General features: G+C 43.9%; 1 protein-coding gene across 10 annotated transcripts in view; it reads right to left on the bottom strand.

The window, feature by feature from the left end:
• The window catches only part of mbl (splicing regulator muscleblind), an 825,097-nt gene extending 803,414 nt beyond the window's left edge, over positions 1 to 21,683 (bottom strand). For all 10 annotated transcript variants that reach the window (XR_011703029.1, XR_011703030.1, XM_071597906.1 and 7 more), the window contains exon 1: positions 20,816 to 21,683. The gene's annotated coding sequence lies outside the window, so the exon portion shown is untranslated. The remainder of the gene's footprint in view (positions 1 to 20,815) is intronic.
• Between the last annotated feature and the right edge of the window lie 1,501 nt (positions 21,684 to 23,184).

Genomic DNA, 23,184 nt, shown 5'->3' with positions numbered 1-23,184 from the left:
TTTGTAATCATCTCATCCGTGATCCATGGTTTCCTAGTCCTTTTAGCGTTAACGGTTCCAATAGTGTCTTTTGCGGCTTTAGACAACCCTTTCTTGATCATTTCCCATTTTTCTTCGATAGTACTAAGCCCCATGCCATCCTCCATGATTTCCTCTACCGCCTGTTTGTATTCCTTCCTTTTCAACCCATTTAATGCTTCTACATTCCATTTTCTAACTCGCCGCCCCTGCCTTATCTTTTTGAAACGTACGCTACATTTCATAACAACTAAATTGTGGTCTGAGTCCGCATCCGCCCCCGGGAAGCTGTGGGAATTTATCACACTGTTCCTAAACCTGTGTCTAACCAGGATATAATCTAGCTGATATCTTCCTGAGTCACCTGGCATTTTCCATGTATACCTGCGTCTTTTGTGGTGTCTAAACCAAGTGTTGGTGATGACTAACCCCTGTCTCCTGCAGAACTCAACTGCTTTCTCCCCGCGGTCATTCCTCGTGCCTAAACCGTAGTCGCCCACCTCATCACCATCTCTTCCTTCGCCTACCGTCGCATTCCAATCCCCCATCACTATCAAATGTTTCCCTGCAGGAACACACGCGATCATGTCCTCTAACTGATCGTATATCCTATCGACCTCTTCTTCCTTATGGTTGCTCGGTGGCATGTATACCTGAATAATAACTAAGTTCGTCGGTTCTGCTTTTATCTCCACTAGTAGTATTCTATCCGTTACCTGCTCTATGTTGACTACGCTTCTTCCTACCTCTTCATTTAATACTATGGCAACCCCTCGTTGGCTCTCGTCCCCACCGCTGTATATTATTCTATACTTATCACTCCAGTAATCCCCGCTATCTTTCCATCTCACCTCGCATAGACCTAAAATATCTATATTTCCCCTTTCCATCTCTCGCTTAACATTCTCCAATTTCCCTGTCCTCATCATTGTCCTAACATTCCACGTTCCTATTCTAACTAATTTTGTCTTCTTCTCCTGCGTCTTCTGTCCTGCTGCTGCTGGTTTTCCCCTGCAAGGGTTTCGTGGGATGACGACCGCGGAAGCCTTGCCTCCCCCGCTGCCGGGCACGACACACGGCCGATTGGGCCGAGCCCCGTGGTTGCCAGGACTCAAAATATCTCTATTGTCCATCATATTTTTCTAGGGAATGATAATTGAGGTGGTTTCCCGTTGCCTTCCTCAATAGTGTTTTTAACGTGACACCATCACTTACTGGCCGCCCCACTGGGGTCAGACGCCATTGCAGCCGCCTCACTGAGGAACAGACGCTGCGTGGACTACCTTTCGTCTGGCTCCTAACCTTCGACCTATCTGGCATGGGTGACCCTACCAGGAGCAATTTTTATTACTCCTGCCAGCACAGCTCTAGGGGTCATCGGAACGCACAAGCCCTTCCACCACGTCAAGGTTGTAGTCCGGGGAGGGGTTATGATTATATGTATATGTATATGTATATATATATATATATATATATATATATATATATATATATATATATATATCGTTATACGGTCAAATTTTAATGAGATACGTACGTGCGGGCAAATTTCCCGGAAAGTAAACATAATCAGCTAAAATTGAAACAAGTCTCCCATAAAATATCAGTTAATTCTCAATACGCGATAATCAACTCATCAAATATATCATTTATGTCCCATGTATTTGATTTAGGTTACACAAAATAGCGAAGGATTATAAAAGTCGTTTTCATAAAAACGAGATCCCATTTCGTCATCAGGAATCCAATCTGTAATAGGGGGTTGGGGGGGGGGGGAGAGAAGATAGAAATGTTTTGTGGCTAAACAGTTTAAACGCTATAAAGTCTCCGTAATCTCACAGCTGTGCGCCATCTCAACAGCTGTTAAATTATTTCAGGAAGATACGGCAGAATAAATACACTTGGCACGTGATGGGAACATTATAACAGGGAAGTTCGAGCCTAAAAGCGATTAAAATCCTTCCCTATTGTTTCACTCATATCGCGATTCCCTGTGAGACTAGGGCCGGTCGATTCGAAATATATTTTTAAATGACTCGAATGCGAGAAGTACGTCTTCGTCTGCGACTCGGTGACTGGTACTGGTGGCCACGAAATCGTATGGAGGAGCGATTCGGAAAAATAATGCAATCCGCAGGAAGGAAGGTCGCCTAGACACGTGAAGAAACCCAAAACCAACATAGCCGACCACTACCCTGAGGCGAATATCTGGCGGATTTCCGCATCGCGGTTAGGAAAGTTTTTTTTTTTTGAAAATTGCGAATCGACACACAGACACACACACACACACACACACACACACACACTAGTGAACGCTTTTTTCTGCTGCGGATGTGGCATGCTTCATTTATATATCATTCAGACTCCCGAGAATAAAAAAAAGCATCGGGAACAATAAATGGTGGATGATTCTGTGGCATATGACACTGCTTTTTCCAGACACTTGATTTATCGGTTGAGCGCCAAGTTTATTTTTTCACCGAGCAAGCACAAAAACGTCCAGATCGAATTTATGTGCATTGAATACAAATGCTCGCGAAGAAAGCGTTATGTCTATTGTACACAATCCGATAGTTTCCCAGTGCATCTACGAGGGTAGGCTGAAAACTAATGCACACATGCTTGTAGACCACAAAAGGAATAACCTTCAGAAACACTCCTGCTGGCATGTGGAAGTAACATTCCCCCCTCAACATTCATGCACAGGTTTGAGGTCGCTACATTCATCCAGTGTATTTTGAGAAGCGGAACCATGAAGACGTGTTCTAGTGCTATGTCAACGCGACTTTTCTCGAATACGGGGGGAATGTTACTTCTACATGCCACCAGAAGTGCTTCTGAAGGTCATTTTGCTTGTGGTCTACAAACATGTGTGCATTAGTTTTCAGCCTTCCTTCGTGCGTGTGTGTGTGTGTGTCTATATATATATATATATATATATATATGCAATCTAATTAAATCCCACCGCCGTGAAAATTTCCTATCCTAACATTTCCATAAAGGAAGCGACAGCGTTCATGAAATCCATTTTCGTTTGCTGAAAGAAGATAAATGATGATGATACAGGGTTAAAAAAAGAACAAGTGCGTATCATTCAACACTAAGCCCTCACTATTACCATCTCACGTGACCATGACTCACGGTCACATCACACGCGGGACGAATTTCATTGAGGGACCACGTCTACGCTCCTCCGCCTCGCTCTTACGCGGCTTACTTAAGTCATGGAGAAGACTTTTTTATTAGACTTTGACACAAGAAACAACTTTTACTTTAATGGATAAAACACTGGATTGCTACAACATACAGCTTCAATAATAAGCGTGCTTGGCGTACAATGACTTAAAAGTCTAAGAACATTTTATGTTAGAGTAAATTGCTTATATAATCGCTCCGTTAATTTCTTGTTTGACAAAATGCTTGTCCCTCAGAACAGAACGATTCCAAAAAGTCAAAGTCCACGTACCGCGCCGTAATCGCGGATTCTAATGAGTTTGATAGGCTTACAATGACGTGGATTAAACCCGTAGAAGACATTCACAATTTAAACGGCCAAGACAAAGAAAACCGAGGGCATTGCTAGCTTACACGACTTAACGCAAAAGCGAGATAATTTCTTAACGACAGGCACGGTAATATTTCGAGACGCGCTTGTCTACGGGGAATAAAACTTGAGAATGAGGGTCGGCGGTTCACGCCCGAATTAAACGTCTCCCTGAACGTTCTCGGACTGAGGCAGAATGCAATTTTCTGGCCGCGAGAACCTTCCAGGAAACCGCAGTCGGAACCGGAAGGACCCTTGCCGCCTCCTACCCTGAATGCGTGGATTTCCACGCGACGCAGGACATGGTTGCGGTATCAGATGAACTCCGCTGTCGCATTTCAAAACCGACCTCAGGGCTTTTTCCAGTCTCGTGTCATTTTAGGGCGATTTCGGCGTTGCATCGCCGTTGGAGAAGGGTCGGGGGCGGAAGGGAGAGAGGGGGAGAGAGAGAAAAATAGTTTCATGACGTCTACGGCACGAGTCGGATAGAAAAATCAACATGCGACCCTTAAAGGGGAGGGTAAGGGGGGGGGGTGGCTGGAGGGAAAGCTGCGACCGATTTAAGACCCCTCCCAATTATGGAACGCAGTGGCGCCGAGCGATTGAGGAGAGAGAGAGAGAGAGGAGAAAAGGGGGGGGGGCGATGTCACGGCAACGGGGGAAGGGGGTCTCTCCGTAGCACGGAGGGTTCGGTACACGATGTGGACGGCGAGAACCGGAAGGACCCCTACTCCTCCAATGAACGGAAGCCGGGGCAGCAATGGTGGGTCCGCGCCGCAGCCGGACCGCATCCGGAAAGTTGTTGTCAGGGATGGTGCAACTGAGAGGGGGGGGAGACGGAAAGGGGCGAAGGCTTTTTTGGGCACAATGGACTTCAACAAGGGAGGCCTCCACCCCCACCAATCGAGTGGGCATTGTTATGAGGGAGGAGCCATCCCCCCCCCCCTACTCGGAGGCATGCGACTACGTCGGCGGGATGTAAGGAGACGGGAGGAAGGAGACTTTTGACTCGCCACGCCTTAAGATAAATGACATGATCATCAAGCCAAAGAGAGAGGGATAGAGAGAGAGAGAGAGGTTAAAGCATTCTCCTCCTATTCATTCCTTTCCTACCGCGCCAGTGCGCGCGCGCTCGCTGGGGAGATTCTGATTCATTAAGTGGACGAGGAAGTCATTTCGTAATGCACCGCGCTAGGAAATAGGTGGTAGGTCTGTCTGTCTGTTTCACTCGCGTCGAGGCAGGGCACCAAGGGGATCACTGCAATAAGCGGATAGAATGTACTCCAAAATCCATTTAAAAAAAGAAATAAAGACTCAGACTGTCAAATTCTGCTCAGTATAGCTCGTCCACGATTATTTGCTGCAATGTTTTCGTTTGCGAGACCGGAATTTAAACGATAGGGCAGCTTGTCAACATGCTTAAAGCGCATTTACAACCAGGGCAAATTTTGTTTAAATTTCCATCATGGATGCTACAATGGCTGCTGATAACTGCTATCGTATTAAATGACTACGGTATGCACATATATCATGCGCTGAAAGTATGCGAATAGAGCACCATCAGCATATATCTATCGCGCCACAAGACGGATAATGGAGAATGCCCTCTCACGAAACATTTTGTGCCGATTCCTAACAGATGAGGTCACGAGAAATGACCTATCACTTTGAAAGAAAGTACGAATTGAGACAGCTCTGAAACGCAAACCTTTCGTGTGGGCACGTTGCCTATCGTTATTCGAGTCTCCAGGTAGATGCATCGCGCAATTGGCGAGCCTAAATGATATCAGGTGTTAAAAAATACTTCTCCAAGTCATTTAGCCTCAAGCTTAGTGATGTGAATAGAACCGACTGCTGAGAACACGACGCGCGGTGCGAAGCAGCAACTATCTTAGTCTTTCTTAGTAATCGGCTACCATCTTAATTTTAGCATTTACATTGGAAGAGGTTTCTGGTATGCAGGAATATTTCTCTCTAAATTCTTCCGCATTTGTCTCTGAATCCTAATATTTTGACAGACACTTTGCCTTCATGTGCTATGATCTTTTTAAATGGAAAACAGCCGTTATAATCCTACATATGGAATTGCTAAACCTTTGGAATATAAAAATTCATCACGCCGAACACGGGTCATTGCATTGCAGCAAAGGCTTAAGTGACAATAAATATAAATAACGTGACTTAACTTGGAGAAGTAACACTGCACTGCCATGTGACAATGCTGCTTATTGCACGACCGGTTTCCTTAGATGGAAACATCAACAGGAGACGTGCAAGTAGTTACCTTGTAAAATGTTTACCTAGCGACATCATTACAATCTTACGAAACCTCTTGTGCAATAAATTGTATTTTAATGTGGAAAAGCAGTTATAGTTCTCTTCGTTAAATCAAGGAGGAGTTTCACTGAGTAGAGACAGCTAAAGTTTCTCATTCCAAAAGAAAGTATCAGGTAACTCTTGCAGTATATTACTGCGCACTCCAGGGGGAAAGGTGGGAGAGATGCAAATAAGATAGCCTACAAAAAACAAAGAGGTGAAGTACTCACATTCCCTGGTCTTATAAAAAATATTAAAAATTAGCTTTATGAGAAGATTTTTAAGGATTCCATTAGAAGAATCAACAAAATTATAGGACAAAAATCGTCATCATCAGAAGACTCCCCTAAGAATGGAAATAGTTTTATGTAGTTTTCTCGAAGGAAAACAACAGTACGAATTCGAAATTAGGGGATTGGATTACGTGTTATATTTTCCCTTTACGGTTACACGAAAACTGCGGAGTGTTTAAGGATCCGCATGATTTATATGCGCTTCAAAATGTTCAAGGGCAATATTTTCAACAACAGTTTAAAACGGTTTAAACGTTCAACTTATCAATAGTATAAATTTCTCTTCTGAGAAGATAACAGCGAATCTTGCAGTCTTTTTCATCTAATTTACACTGTGCTAAACTGTTCCCACTCAAATGGACCACCAAACACACTTTACCCGTAATGAAGGGGGTAATTAAAACCATGCGCATATTCCACCTAAATTATTCTACTGACACAATCGTAAATTTTATCTTAAAGGTAATATCATTTGGGTTATAGGGACATACTTCTCAGGCATTGTACTGCCAAAGACCAGGAGTCACTTCGGACGATTTTATCGAAAAATATTCTTTTAGGCGACCCGATTCGAAAACACATACCCTGTTTTGGGTTTGACGTCACAAGAAAACATTAAAAATGCCTTGGAGATTTGCAGGAGCAATTAAGTCGGATTGAAATTGAACCCGCGACATTCTCGTAAAATGAAAGGGTAATCCACCAGAGAGACACTCCATGAGAAAGGAAATTGCAGGAACCAAATAAATTCATGGAACAAACAATATGTTGACTTCAGAGCTGTGATTCGGATAAAAAATTGAAAAATAAAGGACACTTCTGCCAGGTAATTACATCGCACTACACAACAGATGAACAACGCCTTCGAGTATATACATGCGACTGCGTAAATTAAGCATCTTCCTAAAAAAATTAAAAAATTTTCTTCCACATTTTTTTTCATCCATTTTAACAAATACATCTGTAATTTACAATATACTGTGAAGTTTATACCCGCATCATTCACTGAACGAGATTCACAAATTCTTAATATTACATGCATTTAAGGAACGCAAATCAGCGTACTGAACGGAGAATTATTCCTTTGGGCATCACAACCTGGTTAAGTCGGAACGTTATCAGGATAAGACATTAATCTATCCTATCTGTTCACACTAAACAACCGAAACTTATTAATATTACAATGCTTTTAAGTGACGAAAAATTTTGCAATTAGAACATTACATTAAAATACAATTCCTAGTATCCTAAGGAAGCATCTGACCGGGTCCGGGAACAGAAAGCGACAAATACTCATGAATAAATTCGGAACAGGGCTAATACGGTTTTCAAAAACATAATGTTGTAAAATCAATTATATAAAAGCATTATTTTTACTTTTCACTCATGTTAAAAACCGTTATAATTCGTATGCGAGTAGATTTGGCAACGTATACGTGAATTAATTAGCGTAATGATGGTGTTTAATTTGAAAATAGTAAACCATAAATTAAAATTAAATTAACATTATCAACCACATAACAGCCGTTTTTATCTATTCTCATTTTGCCTAAATAACTTTATAAAATTCATATGCAGGAGCGTCAAAAAGTGTCGCCGATTAAAATAAACATTTTACGTGGAATTCCAAACAGTTTGACCAGGCAAATGTGACGCAAAAGGACAGGAGGGAATATTGATCGCATCGCCACAAATAATACGAGGCTTAGATGTCGCTTCACTCCTGCCTTGTACGTGAACAACAAACATTTTTCGGATTTTCCCTGAAATTCCACAAATGTTTATCCAATAAATCGCTCCTATGACAACACAACAGATAGTTTTGACAGCATGTGCAAGCGGAAGGAAATCACGATTAGTGAGAATTCCCTGTTAATTTCAAGGGATTTAAATCAAGAATACCATCAATCCCACGCCAGATATGCACGTTGAATTTCCATTGCAAAATGGTTAGCTCTCCGTTAAAAAAAAATCACTAAGCGATTACCAACGGAGAACTTATTGTCGCGAGACTTCAGAGGATAATCCCGTTGACGCCAAATGAAACGTACCATGCCTTCCACACACGAGCACAAAATCAAATAAAGGTTAATGGAAAGATAATCACACAAAACGTTTTTCTTTGAATTACTCCAGTTGAATGCGCCAAAAAGCTCTCCTTGTGGCGGAAAAATATGGAGTACATGCGAGATGTATTTTATTCAGAACAATTCCATTTTGGGTCACTGCTCCCACGTAAACTAGGAAACATACGGAGAGCCTCGATCCATTATAAAATATGCAAATTGTCCACGAAAGCGATTATTATTCACAAAATTTCCAATGGATAACGGAAACCATCCCGATATTTCTTTTTGGGACGATTTTTTTTAGCTCATCCTCATCCTGAAAGAGCACGGACGACAGATTCACTATATTATTAATTTTTAAAAAAATACAAGCTTCACCATTGCGAAATCATATCATAAATAAATACAGGACCCAATGGCATACAATGCCAACTCCTGAATTTTTTCGCGAGTGAGAATCGATAAGTGTGAGTGAGTGTGGGAAAAGAAATTTAAATCTCGTACATTCTCTGGAATGACTGTATCAATTATTGTGGGCTATATCTATCATTTAGCGTGAAAAGTGATTTAAAGTGGTGGAAACAAAATAAAAAATGCATGGAATCCGAAAAATAAAATGAATACACAATAGCAAAGAACCTGAAACATGTAAATATGCATAATAAAGGAACCCTGTAGTCATAGCAACATGCGTTGAAAAAAAGCACCGATAAGACCATACACACTATTTAGTAAACAATGGAAAAAGGCAGACAAGACGCCCTTAGCGAGCAAATAAAGACTCAAAGGACTGTTGATCGCAGGATTTTTCGATTAAGGTTGAATTCCCTCGTCAACAAGCTTGTATATTTTACTTAGGCCGTTATTTTCTTTCAAGCACTGCAAAATGGTGCCAAAAATATTAAAACCTTTACGGCAGTGTTTCGAAAAAGGGAAACGAGTTTGCGCAATAGCTAAGGAAGACTTTTGAATTAAATGAAGAGAACGTTTAGAGTTTCCCATAATAAAAACTAGGTAACAGATGATAACAAATACAAAGACCTAAAGTCGTTTAAAAAATATTGTCATTGAAAAATGAACACAATATAACCGTTGAAGAATATGATAATGCTTATTTACAAACTAATCTACGCAATATGTCCCGAACTTAATTTGAGACCGTTATGAAGGTCGCAAATATTAGAACGGGATAACTCACCTTAAAAAAAACACTAAAATTGGCAAAATAATGGCGTAAACAAGGTAGGTATTCCAAAACAGATAATTACTACGCGACTTGTGCTTCATATGGAGGTCACGACAGTGATTAATGTTACTGTTTACTTGATTATTTCTCAGAAACCAAGCATAAATAAGCACGAAAAATTTTTGGGACATAAAATATGACATGCAAAATCAAACAGAGGTTAAGAAAGCAACAAAAAAAAATATCTCCCACCGAGTCGATGACAGTTGAACTTTGGCGAGAGAGCAGATTGATCTTTGAAATGTGAATAAGAGGCAGAGATCCGTTTAATAATATTAGAGCAGATTTAGGAAAAGCTTTGTCATATGTTTTATATAATTCAAAATTCTTTAACTGAAGAAAATGGAGAATAAATTGCCTCAATACATTAAAAAACAAGCACTCAGCGATTACAAAATGCGGTCAGAGCAAATACCATGCCCCTTATGCTAGAAGAATCGTGATTGACCTTTTGAAGTACTCATTACGGTGAATAATATTTAAACCAGACAGGAAATTTTAAATTTACATAAAAATGCACATATTTTTAAATTTCTACAAGCCAATTACAAGCCTTGGTAATAATATAAAGCCGTTGACTGTAAAAGTTAATGATCAATCTTCTTGAAATTACGAAGAAACTGCGGGAGATGACGCAGCAGTAACTTTTTGACGGAGTCATCCGTTAATATACATTTAAATGCAACAATGTCAGAGTGTGAACAATCATTCCGGTCTAGGCGAATGATTTTTACACTCTGAAATTGTTGCATTCTTGGAATTAGAGTATTCCTTGTGTAAATGAGTAATGCGTTAGAATATTAGCGGTACCTCATGTGAAATGGGAAAGCGAACGATAAGCAAGGATGCTGTTGCAGCGTTTAAAGAATAATTTTAATTCTAAAAGAATCAAATCCAACAATTTTCAACATCGGACTGGAATTTATATCGATGAAATAATTTGAATACCAATATTTGGAATTTTGGAAGACGACTTAATCGATATTTAGTCACCTAGGTGACGGTCGTGGGGTAGGTGCGAATATTATAATTGGTTAATAGAGAAGGATGTTGGTGTATCACGGACTATGGTCAACTTTAGGCGATTTCCATTGTTAAAAAGTAAGGTTGGAATGCAGAGACTAATGGAGATGACAGTTTTCAGATCAAGTAAATTTGGTCGTTTCCTTCGTTCCTTGCAAAAAATTGTCATTGCGAAATTTGTACATCGTGCGAAATCGATTGAGATGTTCCTCCGATCACAAGGGGACACTGGTTGCATCACTGACTAAGAACATTACGGCCTGAACTAAATTAAATTTCCTCATCATTCGCAATATGCCAAAAGAGTACATTTACGTAAGTCATTGACAGCAGTTTAATATTAATTTTTAGTACCTTGGCTTGCAGGGTACGAGTGACAGGGGGTGAATATATACTAATTTTGAATCGGATATTTTCCCCGATAGCGCGGTTGGACAACGTTATACTGATCCCTTATCCTTCGTGGGAGAAATGACATCTTGAATCAATCTGTTCTACACTTAAACCTCCCTAAAGTTTTGCATTATCTCTTCTCCCGTAGCACGAAGGGGATATAATACACTTTCAACATCAATGCTAAAGAGACATCCTTCAAATTTATGCAAGAGATTTGATATGTAATTTAATCTTCGCTCCGTTAGCGATTCCCAGCCTAGCTCCTCTAATAATTTAACTTCTAGGGTGCGTGGAATGAATGATTGTACCCCAGGTTACTTTTGATACAAAATACTTCCCCCCTACCGTGGTCGGATAGTACAATTCTGATTCCTCATCGTTCGTGGGAGAAATGAAATCTCAAATATTTTCACTTTATTTACAAGATCTCTGCTACCGTAGGAGGATGAGGCTAGTAATATTTTTCAAACAACATCTTTTAAGAGACATCCTTCCAATGTATACAAGATATTTAATCTGTATTGTAACCCTAGCTCCGTGAGTGATTCCCATCCTAGTCATTTCTTCTAATAATTTTGATGTGCTACTCAGTTTACCATAAGAAAGATTTATAAATATAGCTTCTCAAATCTATCGACGCTGGACGCGATCTAATTCTGCGATCAATTCAACTTTCAGATACTTGAGTACTGTGTATTTCATCTTCAAGCAGCAGCATTCTAAATGAGTCTCGTGCTAACTGCTATTTCCTAAATAAGCGAATGGAAGCACTGCGCCATCACATTTTTCCAATAATCTTCTAATAAATCGAGTCTACTATAATTTTTGTGACGGAATATGAGTATGTTTCACTTCTACGAAGACTACATGGAGAAGTATGTAATGTAGAAGTATGTAACACTGTACACAGGAGAATCTGCCAAGACATACATATATTCCATCACGTTGCATGCATGGATGTTACAATTACAACTGAAATAAGGGAGGAATGACCTCAAAAGTACGCGAAAAATAGTCCTCAATAATACCTCCAGTGAGGTTTTTCCACAGACCTCACGACACCCGTCACCGACAAAACTTGACATAAAGCAGCTTCACCGGAGGAACAATAAATTCTACCGCGCCAAACCCTTGAAACTTAAGCGCGAATCCGCGGTCGCTTCCGGAGGTATCGAAAACCGAAGCAGGGGACTTGCTCCTGCAGGGCCTCTGAAGACGGAACTTCCATGAGTTGCGCCAGCCCGAACGGTAATCGGTGGAAATGAAACACGGTGCGTTCGGAATGCGGAGAGAATTGACGGGTATCTAAGCAACAGATTCGGGAATAGCGCAGGAGTGAACTTGGCTCGGGAAATTGATGGATCCAGTGGAATTTTCGATTAATATTATTATTATTACATAGTTCTCTGCAGGGCACCGCCAGGATGTGTCAGGGAGTGACCAGGCTACTTTTGACAGAAATAACTTTTCCCCCTTAGTCCGGCCGGACAACGTTATTCTGCTCCCTTATCGTGGAAAAATTGACGTTTAAAATCCATCTATTCTACACTTGATCTATCGAATTTTGTACACATAATATCGTCTACCGTAGAACGATGGAGCTAATAATTAATACATTTTCAATATTATCGCTAAAGAGACATATTTCCACTCGACGTAGCACAACAGAAGCGAAACATTACGAACCAATAAAACAAATGGAAAGTTACTTATAATTGCTTCGGACGTTAAATGGACTATATGAGTTGAACAATAATGGTAAATGTTGGCATGTATCCAATCATGAGACGGATAGGAAGCATTGAAGTAGTGACTGCGGAGTAGAAGGATGAAGTCAACCAAAACATCGTTAATCTATATTCAATAAATTCTCGAGCAACATTCGAGACTTAGCCTGGCGTGTTGAAACCCCCCTCGCACTATTTCTATACACTAAGCGGAGATTATAGAAAAACACGAGGATTAGAGGGAGAGCTGGAGCAGTGGAAAAGTTGTTGCAGAAGCGGAACGAACTGCGCGAAAGTTGGAAGTCTGAATTGAACAGGAAGATAGTGCATACTGCCGATGAGAAATTCAGGAGAAAAGAAGTCGGATAACGCTGCAACATTAATCTAAATGAGGAGGGAAATTCGGAATCTCTGGATTAGATTTGCAAGAAATGTTGAAGGAATTGCGGAAATAACCGATGCACAAGCATCAAAATGTCGAGTGCACCCACGGTTATACATTCTGGCGAATGCTTCCTTGAAAAAATATATACTGAGCAGAGAGAAAATCTCTTAAGTCATCAGAAACACAATAGCAGGAATTCGAATATTTCATTTCCTTCACGCCTGTAACATTGAAAATTGCTGGTAAACGTTCGCCGTTGTATGTTTAAGACCCGATGTTCGATTAAGCACACCTGTGATTTTGGATGAGTTTTCCAGCTATAAATCATTATCCACAGTATTGAGTGAGTGCATTCATCAAAGACCTATAAATGTTCAATACAATTCCCGGATAATATAAAGAAATAAGACGGGTAGACCTTGTCGGAATTCCTGTTTTCCTCCGGAAGGACATCCACGATTTGACATGAACATTTCCCATACGATCTAGTCATGACACCGCTGAGTGCATCAGCAAATACATCACGGAATTACGTACCAGGACGGGCGAAACCACCTGAGTATCACCATTACTCAAATTATATCATTCACGTCCGCTTCGTCCGAGAAATGAAGTAACACTGCACTGCTCTTTCTCCTCTGAAGAGAGCACAAAAGTTTTCCCTTAAAATGAAAATTCTCGAACTAATCCCTACACTAGTTCAAAGGCGTGAGTTAACTCTGTTTGAAGTCTCGTACAACACTGTAGTGAAATCCGAAAAACGCCATGACCAACCTAGAGGGCGCAATAGAAGTATTCCAATCACGGGCTAGAGTAGGACTGTCCGAAGGGATGCCGCAAATCGTCGTCTCTCTCCTGGTCTATGGAAGCTCCTCTGCTCCTGCTGGCACTCAAGTCACGAAACGTCTCCGCACTCGGGAATGGTATTACGCGGGTGCATCGCGGGAGTCCTCTCTTAGTGGCCTCTTCTCGAATGCACGCGACTTGGGGCGACGTGGGGCAGAGGGCACTGGTGCGAGCCATCGCCCATTCTCCAAAACCATTCGGCCGGTGGCGTCACACCCCAGGTGCGGCTAATAACGGTAGCAAGCCTCCGTGGGGCGGGGGGAGGGGTCTGGGTTGACGAGACGGACGGACAGAATGCGTCGGAAATCACTCTCGAACCACCGCAGTTGTTCAACACCAGTTGGGGCGACCGGGGACTCGTAACAAATGAATAATACCACACTTTCCGCTAAAAAAAAACAATTGGCCACATATTTTTCTACAGACTGCAGAATCATAGCATTAGGAGTGTTTTTTTTTCTAAAACACTCCGGAAATGCACACGAACGAACGGAAAATATAAAATGAAATTGGTTCAAAAACCGGTAACATTTCCTACGGATCAGAGACATATCTCTGCCACTTGGTCTTTGTTAGAAATGTTTTTATTCCTTTGAGGCAAATACATTGTGACAAGCTGTGTCCAGCCACGTTGTGGACAAATACCTGTACGCTTGACTCTCTGACATATCTCGGAGACACCTAAGGCAACGGGATTTAGCATCACGGGATTTTTCTTTCGTTTCCGCCTCCTGCGACGAATAGTTCTCTCATCACCTGCGCGCTAATGTCGTAAATTAAAAATAACTATCACTTAAGCCAGCCATGTTTCTTACACCCATAACTCTCTTGCACTCGAAATTTCCCTACAATTGGTTTTTTACATAGGGAACCGCGGAGAAATGCACTTAAAAACACATTTTTGACCAGCAAAACAAAATTTACTCGGGAGAAAATAGTGCATATTTTTCGATAATTGATCGGTACGGGGACGCCACCACGCAAACGACTCTTGCTAATACGCCGACCAACAGCACTGGAAATGGACTTTTTTCGTGAAAAGTAGGAAGTTTAAAAAATGGGATTGCAATAAGCACAGAAATACATTGCTCTGAAGTCATTTCTAGTATTCTTTTGTACACTGTAAGCCACCGCTTGGGTGTGTGGCAGATGGTGAATACACACCAGACTAATTTTGACCCGAATATGTTTACCCCTACCGCAGTCGGGCAACGTTTATTCTACCCTTATGATTTTGGAAGACCAAAGACAACAGTTAAAACCTGAATTGAGTTTAAAATGCTACATTTGACCACCGCACTAGCTACACGTATCGAAAAACGTACCTCCTTCCCGTTCCTGGGGATTTGCAATTTCGTGTTCAATGATTTTTCACGCGAGCCAGAAGTTTTCTTCCAGATTTAGCAATTTCATGATAATGCAGGAAACTGCATACAGTACAGGCAGTTATGTTTCTATACAGCACAGTGGAAAGAATAAATTTTCGTGGAAATATACCCGGATGATCTCTTAATCTGTAATAGACTTGCTAGTACACCTTGGAGTTTTTTTATCATACTACTAAGTTGTTCAATAGAGATTTTGCCCTCGCGACTCAAAAAAGCCGAATACCCGAGTGAGAGAGCATTTGAATCTAGATTGGAAAGAGTAGACTCGACACTTAGGCGTTACCCTCACGCAAGACATCTCCTGGGTGAAACAGAGCATTTGCAACACCCAAACGACCGCTAGGGTGTGTGGCAGGAGGTTAATACACACCAGACTAATTTTGATCGGAATATGACCTTACGGAAATTGTTATTTAAATCCATTATCGTTCGTGGAAAAAATGGCATCTTAAATATATCTGTTCTACTTTTAATCTCTCTAATTTTATTGACATGATCTCTCTCCTACCACAGTACGATGGGGGTAATAATACATTTTCAACATCACTGCCAAAGAGAATATTTGAACAAGCCATCAAAAATTTAGGATTTACATTTTCCTTTCTTCCCACAAAGAGTATGGTGCCTTCGAGTATCCTCTTTCTGAATTTCACCGGAATACCTAGTAAAAAATGCAACTTTAGTCATTTTCTAACATGCGTGGACCAGTTCAAACTAGATACAATGCCACTGCCAAATTACAGATGGAAAGAGGAATCGCGCGAATTTACGATCTCATATAATAGGTACAAACTTCGAGAAGATTTTTCCCTATTCGTGCGGGTGGCTACCGGGCCACGTATTCGATGCACGACAGAAATATTTCGACACTCGATTCTTCCCAACAGGCAATGTTTTGCACTACCAGTAGAGTATTCTCAATTAATATAAAATATCCGCGCAATAAAAGGACGAGCCTTGACTGCCACCGAGACGTTTCAAGCCAATGCCTCAGGAGTGCTATATTTTTTCTTTTCGATTCCGAGCTCTGGCAGTGAAAGTTTCACTGAGAAAATCTCACCTTGATGAAAACTTCTTGTTTTCCCTAAGAGCTTTCAAGACACTATAAAAATCACCCTAAGAAATCGGTTATGCATACCCAACAGCCTAAGAAATCCCACTCCTGTTCCTCTCACCGTAAGAAATTTTCCGAGATTACGGGAGCACTAAGCGGGACGGGCAAAAAAAAATAACAATGCTAAAATAAAAATAGGAAGCGACTCAAGAATCCAGTTCTGCCGAGTGGGAATTAAATGATATGAAGTGGAGCTCGTGCAACACTTTCTCCACATCCTGGCCTTAACCTAGAAAAATAAAAAAATTCAATCTTCAAAACTCTTTACACGGACAAATGTCAATGTATTCATTGGTCAAATGAAACCGTTGAGATTATTGAAAAGAATACGTTTGTCTTCGTTAGGTACAACATTCATGAATTATTTCCTTCGATTATTTGCCAAAAAAAATAATAAAAAAAAACCCGCTTTTCATTTCTCTAATTAAAACATTTTAGATAAAAATCGACCAAGATTCTTCAATTTCAACGGACCGATTACGTAATTTTCACGTGGAAAAAAGGAGATATCACGAAAAAGCGGAAAGATTTTTCCCGCGGATAGAGAGTTTCAGCGTTTTGTTAGAAAGGGAAAAAATTATTTTTTTTTCAGACTCAGGACACAGTCAGTCACGAGAGAACATTTTTGCCTCACGGATTCTGCCATACGGAAACCACCACTCCCACTCCTCCGGGGATCAGAAAATTCTCCACGCCCCCCCCTCCCCAAGAAAACTCAACACACGCCCTTACGTCACGCGGTGAATCGCATCGCCTAGGCAGATGAGAGCGCAAACCTTTCGGAATCTCAACAAGGAACACGGCATCTCCTCTCGTTAGTAAGGCGATTGTAAACGGAAAACAAACACGCTTGCGTCATCGTCGCTTTCGCCAGGCGTAAGGCAGGGAGAAAAGCGAAAGACGGGAAGAAAATAGGATGCGAGAGAGGAGGGAGGGGAGACTGCGGATCGACGGAAAGACGATAACGAATAAGAACGCCAACAAAACACTCAAGATTAAAAATAGGCGTTTATAGTCCGGACTGATAACACGCCCACGCATGAGACCATCGAGGTTATAACTCTCCTCTAGCATGCCCTTGAACTTCATAACCTTCCGAGTACGCGTACTTGCCTCCCTTTGCGGCACGATGCGAGCGTTCGTCTCTACCTCCCATTGTCCCTCGCATTTAAAAAAAACCATGTGGTGGGAGAGGAAAAACCGAAGAACGACCATTTAATTTTTTACCTCCCTTCTCTCAAACACACACAAAACCTCTCTTTCTCTCTCTCTCTCTCTCTACATGGTTCGGAATGGTCGGAGTCGATACATTTTTCAACCTCCCGACGTGCCATCCTCCGCCACTCGGCCCGAAAGCCTCTCCTCTTCCACCCCACGACAATCCGCGCGGATAACGAACCACCCAGAGGTTGCACCCCTTAACACCCGCCCTCAATCCTCCCTGACCCCCTCCCCGTCCTCGCGAGAAATTTACGCGCCCAATTAAATAGGGTAATTAAAACATAAAAGGACGATATTTCACCGATGCGGGGCGGAGTTTCAGGGTAGAGAAGAGAGGGTGGTATGTATATCATGCGGGGGGGGGGGCAGATAGGAACCACCACCGATGCGTTTGACGGCGACGGACGGCCTCCGAAACTCGCGAATCTTCGCCTCCGCCCTATGGAGAGTCGGGAGCGGTGGATTCGCGATCACCGACTGTCGGGCTCAGGTGACCCCGGGCTTGCTTCCGGCCCGCAACCCGGTCGTTACCGGGGCAATTTACGGATGGCCCGCTAGAATACCAACCGGGAACTTAAGTTTTACACGCTTGTGGTGTGTAAGTCGAGGATAAATCAAATCTTTAGTTTTTAAAACATATAAATATAAAAATATCATTTTCACATGTTATAAAACATTAGGAAAAAGTTTTGTTTTGTCGTAATTCTCTCAAAACTATTCAAACTCCTGCTAATCTTTCCACTCCGACATACACACTCATTATTGCGTCTTCCAACTCGTGACTGATCATTAAAGCATTAAGTTGTGTCACGCGCCAAACAATGACTCGTCCGTAATAAAACACGCCATTGCACCAAAGTTGCGACGTTCTGCACTTGTTGAGAGAGAAATACTCTTTTGTATTTCGCAAAGACAACCATAGTGAACATTGGTATACAATCGCATAACCGAGAAACAATCTAATTTCAACTGCGCTCTGTACTTCGAGTGTGTTTAGCGGCATTTTATCAGGTCCTTAGATAAAAGGCTTATCTGAGAGAGGGACGTAATATCATCTTTTCCGGTACCACAGGGGAAATTAAAGATAAATACTCTCAGTGACGAGCTGCGGGTCGAAAGACAACCTGCCACTCAAGAGAGAGAAACGGGAGTCTCGAAACAAAAGTTTATGGACACTGGAGCAAAGGGAGAACGGGAAGAAATTAAGAGCCTTTGTCATCGCGGTGCTGCTGGCAACAACACGAATTGAGCGAACGAGGGTCGAGCACTTGTCGGTCCCATTCCCACCCTCCGGAAACCACTGCTACGTAGAAATTGCTTCGCTAATTATCCGAGAGGAGAATATACGCGAGAGCGGCGGCAGCAGCAACCTCGAAGAGATCCCCACAGAAGGGGTGTGGCACGTCGTTAATGATGTGCAGGAGACAGCGATATATATATATATATATATATATATATATATATATATATATATATATATATACGGCAGGGAACAAGTACTCTCGCGAACTAAGTGCTTTTGGGAACGTTAAACTCGCAATCTTCGGGGGTGGGGCAGGAGGGAATGGTTCTGGTACAGGGAGGAGGGTGTGGTGGAAGGTGTGGAGGTCTGGATTACCAGGGGAGAGATGGAATACTAATCAAATGAAGTCCCTTCCATCCTCCGTCTATCTCTAGCTAGGCAAACGCGGCTTTATCTTTTAAACCCTGAGACGGGCGGCGTAAATTTTGTCGATTGAAGAGACAGCCTAATTTTCGGGCGGCCCGACCGCGGATTAAGCCGGTCCGGCCCGGAGGAGGGTGCGTGTGCTCGCCCCAGAACAGGCTCCCCGAGTCATCGCCCGGAGTTTTCCCGACTTTTTCGGTCGTTGTGCGCCAGACTAAACACTTCAGCGGCGAGAGGCAAACAGATGAAGGAGATAGAAGGGTTTTTGGAGGTCTGTGGGAGTTTTGGGATGGGAGGGAGGGTGGAATTGGGGGGGATGGGTGGGAGTAGGAGGAGGAAGGAAAGGGCGGATACGACTGAGTGAGAGACGAAAGTTATGCGGGGAACTGGAATGAATTTTCTGCTTCGCGCGTGAACCATTGAGGATCCGCAATCGTGACTGGCGAAAGGGTGGTGGGTGTTGAGCTGAGAGAGTGTAGTCTCGGCTAAAAGATAGATGTGGAAGGAATTAAGAAGTTTGGAAAGGCATAGATGTGTGTGAGTGGGAGCGATGGGAGGAAAGAAGAGAGAAAGAGCTCTCCCCAATGACCGGCGATAGAGATTTTTCCACTCCCATATCCCGGTCGGGAGAAAGTCTTCGTCGTGGAAAGGATTTTTATGTCCGTGGAACGAGTTCGAGGCGGAGTAAACGATGATAGAATATTCATCTCCCTAGCCCGCGGATAGCAACACACTTTTACCAGACACAACGATGTGGTCGCGAGAAAGAGAGTAGCGTAAAACAAAAACACGTACAGAGCGGCACGATGACGAAACCGTGGATAAAATACTGTGATTTATTTATTTTTTCTAAAGAAGGCTGGCCTTCATTCGTTCACTATTCGAACGTGGGAGTGATGCATCCGCCATAGCATATCTCCAACAATCCAAAGTAGCACCTCAAACACGAATTTCCTGTTTACGTCCACGCTGCATGGTCAGATAGATGATATAAGGTTTAGATAAGAGTACACAAGAAATGGGAGAACTTTTGGCACGTGCAAACAGTTAAGGGTAGAAAGCAACCCCTCGGTAAAGGGGGATAACTTGTGGAAATGGCAAATGGGTCGTAATTGAACAATTCGTACTCACCGAAATTACAGTTTCCCATCATAGCAAGCTAAAAAAACCCTTTATTCCCTTTATCCTCAAATCCCAAGATAATTCGAGCCGGCCTTTTTTTCCCTCCAAAATTGGCAGGCAATGGTGGGAAAAATCCAGGCACACATACAAAATACCTCGACGTAGCTAGATTTTTGGGTAAGACGGTGACGGGGGTGATGGTGATGGGGGTGGGACGGGGGGGTTGGGGGGGGGGGTGGGAGGTTGGCTAGACTTGAGGGCAAGGATGGGGAGGGCGAGATTAAAAGACTAAAATTTGTCGCATTAAAATTTGAGGGAGAAGGGCGCTAAGGGTATTTTTTTTTCTTTCGGAAAGGGGGATTCTCGGACATTTTTTTTATCTAAGTGGGGTCCAGGCACACAACACACAAATCACTTCCTTCCAGCGGCAAATCCACACACCTGCTAACGGAATAATCTCCCGCTCGGATTATCTTCCCAGCCAAAAGACGATGTTTCGAACACAGCCAGGAGGGGGAGGTGGTTGAAGAGTAGGCGGGAAGCTCTCTTTTCCTGGCGCCCCGGCGAAGACCGCTACTACTGCTGCGGATTGACAATCGTTTCCTGGCGTGGATCCTCCCGGACGAAAGCTCTGCTGGCGACTGATTTCCCGGTCTCCGTAGAGGTACTTCTGTCTCTCTCTCTCTCTCTTTTTCGCTTTAACTCACGCACACACAAGAGTCACAGTCTCACACACACACACACTCGTTCACTCTCTCGGCGGTCGTGGAAAAAGGCGTGAAGGAGAAAGAGAGGAGGAAAGTGGAGAGAGAGAGAGGATGGATGCTGGGGCTGAGCTACGCGCGTCGCGGCGGCTCCTGCAGCGTTGCGTAGGCGATCTGAGATAACGCGGTCGGCGAGAGGCGGCGGCGGCGGCGAAGGCGGCGAGAGGCGGCGGCGGACCAAGCGGCGAAGGCGGCGAGAGGCGGCGGCGGACGGGCGCGCTAGCGAGCGACGCAACTCGGGTCGGATCTCTCAGGTCGTCTTGCTTGCTCGGAAGGATGGGGGGCAATATTATATTTAGTCCGGCTTCGTCTGCCGAGGGGCTAGCACAGTCCCCATTCGAAGAGGGAAGCGGTCGTGTTGTGTTTGACGGGCGAGAAGAGAAAGGGGCAAATGGAGAAGAGACGTTGGAGAAAGAAGGGGAGGAGGAGAGAGAAGAGAAAGAGGAGAACCGGGAGCAGATAGATAAAAGGGTTACTTAAAAACGCGCGAGAGATTTGCACAAGCTCGCGACTGGGGTCACTACAGAAAATGCGAGTGAGGCAGACTAGACCTTACAAACGGGTAGACGGAAAGGGAAAGGAGCGGCAGAGGGAGGGACGCGAGGGGAGGAGGGAGGAGAGGTTGGAGGCGCGAGCGAGGGGAGGGCGTTGCGCGAAGGAGGGGCGGGCGGGGGCCGTGGAAGGAGGCAGGAGGGGAAGGGCACGGGGTGCGGCCGGGAGAGACTCCGAGTCCTGGACAGAGGGGGAAAGGGGGTGAGCGGGGGGAGGGAAAATGCGTATTGCCGCTCGGGTTCGGGTATCTTCGCCGGATTGCTCCACGCTTCGGTTGAGCTCGGCCCGGCGGGTTTGTAGGGGCGGGGGGAGAGGGGTGGGTGTCCCTCGGGGGCGGGTGGGTGGGTGGCTGGAAGGGAGAGTTGGGTGGGCCGCGGGCAGGGCTGCAGGAGAGAGAGGAGGATGCGGTGTGTGTGGGAGGGGAGGAGGTGGTGGGAGAATGAGGGGTCCCGCATGTGGGATGCCCCCGTGTGTGTTCGAGATGTGCGTGGGCGGGTTGGGGCGGGGGAGGGGGCAGCGTGGACGTAGCGGCGGGGGTGAGGGTGGAGAGGGGGCGAGCTGTGGGGGGTGGGGAAATGGAGGGACTGATATAAAAAATACGGCGAAAGGGGATGGGGGGAGGAGGAAGCCTCCTTACTCAGTCGGAAATGGCTGAAAGGGAGAGTGGAATGACTGGAGAGAAGGAGGAGGAGGTGGGGATCGCAGAGGACAAAGAGGAGCTGTGAGAGCGATGATGGGCGGGGGTGGGGGAAGAGGAGGGATGGAGGAGGAGGTGGGGGAGGCCGGGGTTTGTAAATAAGCAAGTGGGATGGGGGCCTGTAGTGCACTGCTGGGGTGACGAAATGGAGAGAGAGAGGGGGGCAGTGGGAGGCTGATGGGAGGTGGGATCGAAGAAGAAAAAGGAAAGAGGAGAGAGAAAAATATGTGATTCGATGCGGGGAGTAGGAGGCGGGCGGAATGTAAGTACCTTTGCGAGGAAGTGGCGGAATGGATAGAAGATAGCGAAGGCGTGCGTGGAAGATAGCAAAGGAGCTTAAGGAACTGGAGACCACACGACTTCACGTTTCGGGGAAGAGCGAGCGGGTGAGGAACTCCGCCGAGGGTGGAATTTCGTCGGGATGCGATAAATCGTATCGAAAACCCAACAGTCGAGTCGGAGAGATAGGAGAGGAGATCTTTTCGAGACTCGGGTGCGGCAAGGGGGTGGGGGGAGGGTTTCGGCGAGGATATCCAATTAAAGTCACGCTTTTGTCCCGCAATATAAAGTGAGTGTCGTCCCCCCCGAAAAACCTTCTGCGAAGAAAATAACAGGAGGTGGGTGGCAAGACGATGGCAAGGAAAACGCCGCGTATAAAAAAAATGCGCAATGATGTTCAACTTGTATTGATCGTGCGCTTTTAAAATTTTTTTTCCCTCCAAGATATTTATGTGGGCGCAATAACACATGCTACTAGCGGTGCGTGGAATTGGGTGAGCGTCAATGACCTTCATTTG

The sequence above is a fragment of the Hetaerina americana genome, unplaced genomic scaffold (assembly GCF_022747635.1).
Source record: "Hetaerina americana unplaced genomic scaffold, ioHetAmer1.1.p SCAF_9, whole genome shotgun sequence".
In the NCBI taxonomy this organism is placed as follows: Eukaryota; Metazoa; Arthropoda; class Insecta; order Odonata; family Calopterygidae; genus Hetaerina; species Hetaerina americana.
The sequence above is the reverse complement of the archived record's forward strand: the minus strand, read 5'-3'. Positions and strand labels throughout refer to the sequence as shown.